Below are 9,166 nucleotides of genomic sequence, written 5' to 3'. Positions count from 1 at the left end.
CCCCCTTCCCTTGCTGTTAAAATCAGCTAGGGTCAGAACAAGTCAGCTTGAGCCCTAAGTGAGACTTCTCTTTTATTATTATTTTTTTAAATTTGAGTATAGTTGACACAAAATATTGTATTAGTTTCAGGGGTACAACAGTGATTCAACAAGTTTATATGTTATGCTATGTTCACCACAAATGTAGAACCATCTCTCTGTCCCAGTACATCACTGTTTTGACATCATTGACTGTACTCCCTACGCTCCACCTTTTATCCCTGTGACTTACTCATTCCAAGGTGGGAGCCTGGATCTCCTGCCACTTCACCTATTTTGCTCATCCCCTACAAACCCCCCTCCCCACCTCTGGCAACCATTAGTTTATTCTCTGTTTTTATAGATCTGATTCTGCTTTTGGTTTGTTTATTCATTTGTTGTTGTTGTTGTTGTTGTATTGTGTTGTGTTCTTGTTTTAGATTCTACTTATAAGTAAAATCATGCAGTATTTGTCTTTATTAGTTTGACTTATTTCACTTACCCTAATACCATCTAGGTCCATCCACATTGTTGAGACTATTCTTTGAATCCCCACACACAGCTTTTTGTTCCTAGGATGCACGTCTGCCAATAAGTGACCTGGGCAGTATCTGTACTGAGAATCCCATTTACTCCTCATGTGGGGGCTTCAGAGCTTGGGCTGGGTCATAGGGTCTGATTCCTCTGTCCCTTGCGGGGAATTTCCGCTCCAGGGATCTTATTGTCCCTGCCACGGTCTGCCTTCCATGGGGCAACCAGTCTGTCAGACGTGTCCATAAGCATTTATTCCGTAATTCTGGCAGGATTCAAATTTATTATTTTATTTTTATATTTTACCAGGCGGCGTTCAGCACTTGTGTAAGTCAGAGATGTAAGTAACCTACAGGAACAGGATAAGCAGTTACCTCCCCTGACACATCAGTGGGAGCATCATAGTCCCATAAGGTCGGACCATGGGGGCATTTTTGGAAGTAACATGGGGTCACCAGCACTGAAGGAGGAGATCGGATTGAGTTTGAGGAAAATCATAAAGTAGTGGTGAGGAGTCTGCACTCCCTATGTGCAAATCCTGGACCTCTCACTTACCAGCTCTGTGACCTTGGGCTATCTCTTACCCTTTCTGTGTCTCAATTTCCTCATCTACAAAAGAAGGATGACAGTGGTATCTACTATATGGGATTATTGTGATGAATAAATGAATTAATATATGTAAAGCCTATTGTACACATTCTTGCTCTGATTACTGAGTTTTGACGTTGTCAAACACATCCTAACTCACTAAATATGAAGTTGCCCTGGCCAGGTAGAGCAAGCATCTCAATTAGTATTCCACAGAAGACTCCAGATTTTCTGGCTATTCGATGACATAGCAGACGAGCCGCACTGACCCACAGCATCCTTCTGGTGTGAATTAGGGCCAGGATTCCTACCAGACCTGAAACCCTACTCTTGGACCATTTTTTCACCACCTGAATAACTTGGACTCACAGAAACTGCTCCCAGAAGGAAACCAAGACGCCAAGTCCTGGTGGGAAAAGAGCAAATTGTCCAATGGGCATTTGGAGCATTTGACCTTCTGACTTCTAATTTTTTTCCTGTTATTTATACAGCTGAGTCAGAGGTTCCAGGAGAGTGAGGCAATTCCAGGGAGACCTGGGGGGAAGGGGAAGAGTTAGGGAGTGAGAGGAGGAGAGAAAGCATCGGACAGAATGTTTTCGCTGGGAGTAATCAATAGATTCAGCAATTTTGGCACAGAAATGTCAATTTACTGGACATCTTGTATGGACTTTCCAGTACCTTTATAAAAGAATGTCTTGTCCGTAGCATTTTGGCACTTTTTATTCCGGGGTTTAGCCAAAATTTAAAAGTTTAAAGATATAGGAAAGTAGGAAGATCACAAAAGGTTGAGTCTATGATGGCAAGCTCTGGATTTAAATCTGCTCCTACTTTTTATTTGTGTCATTGCCAGATAGTCAGATACACTAGTGGAGACAAAGTTTGTTCGTATGGACTGAGAGTCGGGCTTAGAGGTTGCATCCTGGCCCTTTCTGTTTGAAAATGTGCTGCAGCCCTCCTTATATTAAAAGGAACTTCTCTCACTTTCTTTACTTCTTCCTAAGGTCTCCTGTGCTATGGCTCTGAGGATTTTTTTTTTAATTATAAAAACACTTTGTGTGGCAGTTTCAGATCTCATTCCATGTTTTAATACGATATTAGTGGACATTTCTCATCTACTATTTTAAAGTAGCAGAGCTTGTGTTTCAAGTGGTTATTTACCTCAGCGATTATGTTCAAGTACTCTTTATGTCCCCTTTTCAGGAGAACTGATATTTATTAAGCATCTACTATGTTTCTAACCTGCATTTTGGCAATTTATGTGATTCGTGTTATTGCAAAGGACACTGTATGGCAAATTCTGTCCCCTTTGTTTTCCTCTCAAGGAAACAGAGGCTCAGAGAGATCAGATAACTTGTTCAAGGCCAACAGCAAGTGGAAGAGGCAGGGTCTCAATGTAGACTAGCTGCATCCCTGCTCACAACTCATTCTGTTCATTCCTGATGCCCAGCTGTCCTCTAACTGCCCTTTCCAACAAAATCCCTGCCACTGATTAATTTTGAGTGCTCTCCCTCCTTTCCTGCCTCCACCCTGGTCCAGGGCTTTACCACCTAGAGCCAGGGTCTGGCAGTAAGCCCCTTCCTCATCTCCTAGCTTCTTCCTTTGCCTTCCTTCCAATGTATTCCCCACTGAACAGCCAGAGTGAGCTCTCTTTTAAACATTTTATTATGAAAAATATCTCATGTACAAAGAATGAGTTTTCCAGTGAACATCTGTGTGCCCATTCCTAGACTCAGCCTTGAACATGTTACTACACTTACTTGATCACAGATCTATCCCTCTGCCTGTCCCTCTATGCATCCCTCTGTCCATCTTATCTTGTGATGTGTTTCACAGGAAGTTGAGTAAGTAGTAGCATCAGTACTCTTCCCTCTAAATATGTTGCATGTATACAGAATAGATTTTTTAAAAAGATTTTATTCATTTGATAGAGAGAGAGAGAGAGAGAGCATAAGTAGGAGGAGCAGTGGAGGGAGAGGGAGAAGCAGGCTCTCCACTGAGTAGGGAGCCTGATGTGGGGCTCCATCCCAGGACCCCAGGATCGTGATCTGAGCTAAAGGCAGACGCTTAACCAACTGAGCCACCCAGGTGCCCAGAATAGATTTTTTTAAACAAGAGGCAGGTCATCTCATTCTTCTGCTCAATCCCCAGGGTTTTCATAGCCCTTGGAATAAAAGCCCAGCCCTTGCCATAGTAGTATAAGGTCCCCCAGGCTCCAATTCCGCCTTCCTTCTGGGTCATTTGGCCCCAGCAATAGTGAGCACTTCTCTGTTCCTCAGTCATGGCAAGAACCCCTTTTTACATCATTCAGCCCTACCCAACATGATTTCACACACTTATTTACTTTTGTGATGTTTTCCTGACTAGAATGCGAGCTTGGTAAAGACGTAGGGCCTACAACAGGGCCTACAACAGTTCTGGGGTGATTGAAGGGGCATAATAAATGTTTGTTCAATAAATGGATGGATGATGGAAGGAAGAATAGAAGAGGAGGAAAAGGAAAGCAAGAAGATGCAGAGAGGGATGGGAGGAAGGAAAGGAAGGGAAAAGGAAAAAGGGAGGAGGGAAAGAAGGTGGGAGAATGGAAGGAAGGGCTAGTTTCCTGCTGGAGACTGTGTGTCTTTTCAGGTATTGCCTGGCATCACATCACTGAAGGAACAGGGTCTTCATCCATGTGGCTCCTTGCTGAAGGAGATCTATCCCCAGAATCCAGACCCTAATAGAATATACACAGCAATGTTGGGGGTGTTGGGCGGAAGGCAGGTTGGCATCGCCCCAGGGGCCCATTTCCTGCTGCCCCTGGGGCCCATTTCCTGCACCTGTTACAGCAAAGCCCCATCTTTTGATTTTACTTTTGAGGGATTTGTGAGGGCATCTGGGGAGGTTCACAGGAGAGGAGATAATTCCAGTTCAGAGTCTTGAATTTCTCCTCCTCTGATTCACGAGGTGGGAAAACACTGTACCTCTGAAAAACTCTGGACTGTCACAGATAATATTTCAATACTGTTTAGTTCAGGGATTCCCCAGGCCCTTCTCCTCTGAGGGTTTTTATAGATTTTCTACAATTTCAATAAGCCCAAGTCTCCTTGGCCCTTCACTCTTGCTGTACGTGGGTCCTCCACACCTGTTCAAAGTCTTGTCCAGTTTATGCTCTGAATTGCAGGGCAGTGTCCAACTGGACAATTAAGCCTGTTCTTGGAGTGACCAACTGCTGCTGCTCTTTCATTTTTAGGGGGCAGGGATGGGAAGGTAGGGAGAGATTTTAATGTGGTAGTAAAAGCCTCCAATGGGTCATCAATGGAAAAAAGAGCATCGCTGGTGGGTCATGTGGATCCGTATTGTTTCATAATGTCTTTAGCTTCATTTACACAGGTGAGAATGCCATGACCACGTCAGAGCAGGGGCCTCCAGAGATTTTAAACTGGTTTTGACCTCAGGAATGCCTGAGGAGAGTTCATCTTCTCTCCTGTTCTGTTTCATGTGCCCTCATGACGCCTGCGGCCCACAAAGCCACAGAGAGTGGGGCCATGTCTCTGCCACTGCTGCAGGAGCTCCTGTAAGGACACTGCTGCCTGTGCACAAACCCTCTTTCCTTGGGCTCCAAAAGCTGCTCCCCTCAGGGTGTCATATTTGAGCCGTGTGCCTTGGGGTTCTCCCTGGGTTCTGCGCTGGTGTGAGAGACTCACCCGGCTCCCCTACTTGGAGCCACACTTTGTCACTGACCAAGGCTGCTTGTGGCCCCTTATCTCACTCGACCCCTACCTAAAGGGCCTGTATGCACAGGGCTCACACACGGTTCTGTGGGTTCTTGCTGTCACCTGCCCCATGCCCGGTCATCATGGGGTGCCTCAGTTTGAAGTTGGGGCACTTGTGTAGATGAATTCACATCAAGAGAGGCCGTGGGTTGGCCCACAGCCTCGAAGCTGCTAGGGTGTTTGAACTTGGTCGTTCTGGTGGTGGGACTCCTGATTCCTCACATTCTTGATTGCATCATTGATGGGCCTGTTTTGTGTGTTCTGGGAGGAACTCCTCAAGGCCTGGCCTCCAGACGACTCCTCCAGACCTCCTGATGCTTTTGTCCTCACATAATTCCCTGTTTTGCTTTCTGGCTGGAGTGGCTTCCGCTTCCTGCTTGGAGCCCTGACTGATACGGCATGTCTGCTCCATTTCATTCCTCCAGTATCTTTGAGGTAACCATTTATATCTTGCTTCCAGAGGAGTCCCAGAGAGGATACAGACATGGACCATATGTGACAGAAGCTGGCTTTGAACTCTGTTGCTAGAGGCTTTGATTTTAACACTGCATTGCTTTGCCTCACCTGAACAGAGAGGATGGGGGGGAGGGGGCAACGACAGGGCAGAAAGAGAAAGAAGCCCTTAAATGTCATCCTCCCCTCTCTCCCAGCACTAGGATGCCTTCGTCCCTAGACTCCAACATGACCACACTTCCTGAAAGGATGTGTACATCCCGGCTGTCAAAGCTGTGCCCGCCCTGGTACTATAAGAATGGAGATCCTAACATCCCACCAACTGCTAGAAAGCTGAAATATTTGGGGAAATTCTGCTTCACCTCTGTGGCTTCATTCACGAGTATCCTTTGCTTATTCTCGAGGCTCAGATAACTGGCTCATGCCCCGGAATCCCACAGTTCTCTAGGTAGCTCATTCATATTTCCAGCGAACTTTGCCCTGTGGTATGGTTACTTGTATGCATCTCATACCTCCTCTACCAGACTAAACCTGCCCCTTATCGTTGTATTCCCCGTTCACTTACCAATGTGCAGAGATTCCCCTGTGTTCGGTCGTGCAATCCAAAGATCAATAGAATACAGCCTCCAGAGTCAAGGAGCTGCAGGTCTGGTGGGGCAGAGAAGACACTGTATGATACAACCTAAGTATAAAGATAGAAAGATGCAGAAGGGGCCAAGGCCGGGGTGAGGCACAGAGGAAGGCTCGTGACTCAGGAGGTCATTCGGAGCTGAGGTTTTAAAGTCTGGGTAGGAGTTTCCCGGATAAGGTAGGGGAGGGTGTTTCAGGTAGAAGGGAAAGCATGGGCGTGATGGAAGTTAGGCTAGCCAGAGCTCAGGGTGCGTAGGAGAAGTGTGCAGAGAGGAGGTGGGAGGTAAGTCAGGGAGGAATAGTCCAAGAAGGGCTCAGGACAGTGGGTGCTACATAAATGATTTCTGCACGAGAAAATACGTTATTGCTATTGTTTCACAAGGCAAATGGAAGTTTTGTCCTGTGGACTATCTGAGCTCTCCTTTCAGGCCGAGCTCTCTTTCCAGGCCTACTTGAACCATCCATCATGGTGAGAGCATGTCCCTGAATGCTGGGGGAGGGCGTCACGGGGGAGAACCAGAGAGAGGGCTGGCCTCGCTCGAAGCTTCCAGCAGACAGCCAAGCTGCTCTTTAAATTAGGGCTCCTCAGATCATTCCTGCCTTATATGCAACCTGTGGGTCTTAATTTGGCTGTTATGGAGCTGTTTTCTTTCCTAACTTCAAAGCCCATGTTTTTATTAAAGCCTCTGAAAATCATTTGCACCTTCCAACTTTGGTCTCTTCCCATTGTCCTTTATCATCCTGGTGAGGAAGCTACGCTGTGCTCCCCACTCCAGGCTCAGAAACATGAGCCCTTGGGTGGGTGGGAGGGCCCCCTGGCCCTGATCCTCCATTGCCCTTAGTCCCCAGGATCTCTGTCTGTCTAGAGGCGAGGTGGGTGGAGCAATGAGTTTGCATCTTACCACAAATCACACCGTGTGTGTGACCTTCAGCAAGTTATGTAGCCTATTCAGGTATCCAGCCTAGTCTCAGTGTTCCTGTGGGTAATGGGACTGACCTTGCAGGGTCATTGGGCGGATTAGACGTAGGACTCTAGGTAGTGGGAAGCATATGATACATTGCAATGCACTGCTTCCCGCTGGCTGCGTGGTCTTGTGCAAGGTACTTGACCGCTTGTGTCTCAGTTTCCTTATCTATAACATGGAAATGATAATCATTCATCTGCTTCATAGGGTTGTTGCGAAGATTACATAAAGTAAAATATGTAAAGTGGTTGGATCAGTGCCTGGCACATTGTGAGTCCTGCACGCGGCTTAGCACAATTAATTCCTCTGCTGTTATAACAGCCCTACGCTGAGTCCTGTTATTCTGCAGAGGAGGAAATAAGACACAAAGAAGTTGGGGGTGCCTGGGTAGCTCAGTCGTTTAAGCATCTGCCTTTGGCTCAGGCCATGATCTCAGGGTCCTGGGATCAAGCCCCACGTCAGGCTCCCTGCTCAGAGGAGAGTCTGCTTCTCTCTCTCTCTCTCTCTCTCTCTCTCTCTCTCTCTCGCTCTCCCCCCCCACCCCCACTTGCATTCTATCTCAAATAAATAAGTAAAATATTTAAAAAAAAAAAAAAAAAAAAGACACAAAGAAGTTAAGTCACTAGTTAAAGATTCTGAACTAAAAAAAAAAAAAGAAAAAAAAAAAGATTCTGAACTCTCCATCAGTGTTGTCCAGTAGAACTTTCTGGGGTGATAGAGATGTTCTAGAGTCTGCCCCCAGGATGGTCCCACCAAAGATGTCCACATCCTAATCCCCAAACCCTGTGACTATGACTGTGTTTCATTGCACGACAAAAGGGATTTGTAGACCTGATTAAGTTAGGGATCTTGAGATGGGGAGATTATCCTGAATTATCTGGGCAGGCCCAAAGTAGTCCCAAGAGTCTTTATAAGAAGAAGGCAGAGGAGTCAGAGAGAGAGAGAGAGAGATCTGGAGGTGTTACACTGCTACCTCTGAGGATGAAGGAAGGGACCATGAGTCAAGAGAATAAGTCCCCCTATATGAGCTGGAAAAGGAAAGCAAACAGATTGTCCCTTAGAGCCTCCAGAAGGAAGGCAGCCCTGCTAATACCTTGAGCCTAGTCCAGTGTGACTCATTTTTGAGCTTCTGTCTCAGAACTGTGAGATAATAAACTTGGATAGTTTTAAGCTACTAAATTTGTGGTGATTTGTTAGAGCAATAGGAAGTTAATATACTGACAAACTGGATTTTTAATTTTGTTTAACTCTAATTTCCCTTATGATTTCTTCTTTGACTCACTTGTTGTTTAGTTTTCAATTAGCAATAATCGCGCCTCGGATAAACCTCATTGGCTACGATACTGCCACTGCGCAAAGCTCACTTGTTGTTTAGGAATGTATTTTTAATTTCCATACATTTGTGAATTTTCCAGCTTTCCTTCTGCTGTTGATGTTTTTGTGGAAATTCTCATTTTAAAAAAAAAGGAAATTCTCATTTTATTCAGGTATCATTTTAAAAATATTCTTTGGTTTTTGCTGCTTTGTGATTTAGCTCTTTGAGGATATTTGAAGACAATTTTTTTAAAAAAGTCTTTGTGTAGAAGTCTGATGTCTGTGTTTCCTCCGGGATGGTTTCTGGAGATATATTTTGTTCCTTTGAATGAGACATGTTTTTCTATTTCTTTGTATACCTTATTTCATTTTTATTTAGTTTATTTTTTTGGGGGGGGGAATTGGGTATTTGAAAAATAGTCACTGGGGTGCCTGGCTGGCTCAATTGGTAAAGCATGAGACTCTTGATTTTGGGGTTGTGAGTTCAAACCTCACATTGGATGTAGAGATTATTTAAAAATAAAATCTTAAAAAAATAAAAATAAAATAGTCACTTACTTAAAAAGTAAGTCTTTGCAGATTGGCTATGTGCTGGAGAATTCCTCTGCTTGTTAGCAGGATATACTTTGAATCTTAGAATCAACCCAAGGTAAAGGGTTAAGATCTTTACAAATCTTTTCTGAATACGGTCTTATCTGGACCTGTATGTGGCTTTTCGAACTCCCATGAATACACAGGGAATTGATTGTTTTTGAATGTCTTAGTTTCCAAAAGAGCTTCACTTCAGCTTCTCCTCAGGACCTTAAATGTTTTGCTGATGCCTCTGGTGCTCAGGCACCTGCAGTTTTTATAACTATGGCCACTGCTTTTTGCCATATTTCCCAGCTTGAGATGCAAGCTATGCCACTTTTTCCC

At 44.9% G+C, this 9,166-nt stretch overlaps 1 pseudogene; it reads right to left on the bottom strand.

Moving 5' to 3' along the window:
- Nucleotides 1-8,171: 8,171 nt before the first annotated feature.
- On the bottom strand, nucleotides 8,172-8,298 carry LOC112670912 (U4 spliceosomal RNA; annotated as a pseudogene).
- Nucleotides 8,299-9,166: the final 868 nt, after the last annotated feature.

The sequence above is a fragment of the Canis lupus genome, chromosome 14 (genome assembly GCF_003254725.2).
Source record: "Canis lupus dingo isolate Sandy chromosome 14, ASM325472v2, whole genome shotgun sequence".
Classification (NCBI taxonomy): domain Eukaryota; kingdom Metazoa; phylum Chordata; class Mammalia; order Carnivora; family Canidae; genus Canis; species Canis lupus.
The sequence above is the reverse complement of the archived record's forward strand: the minus strand, read 5'-3'. Positions and strand labels throughout refer to the sequence as shown.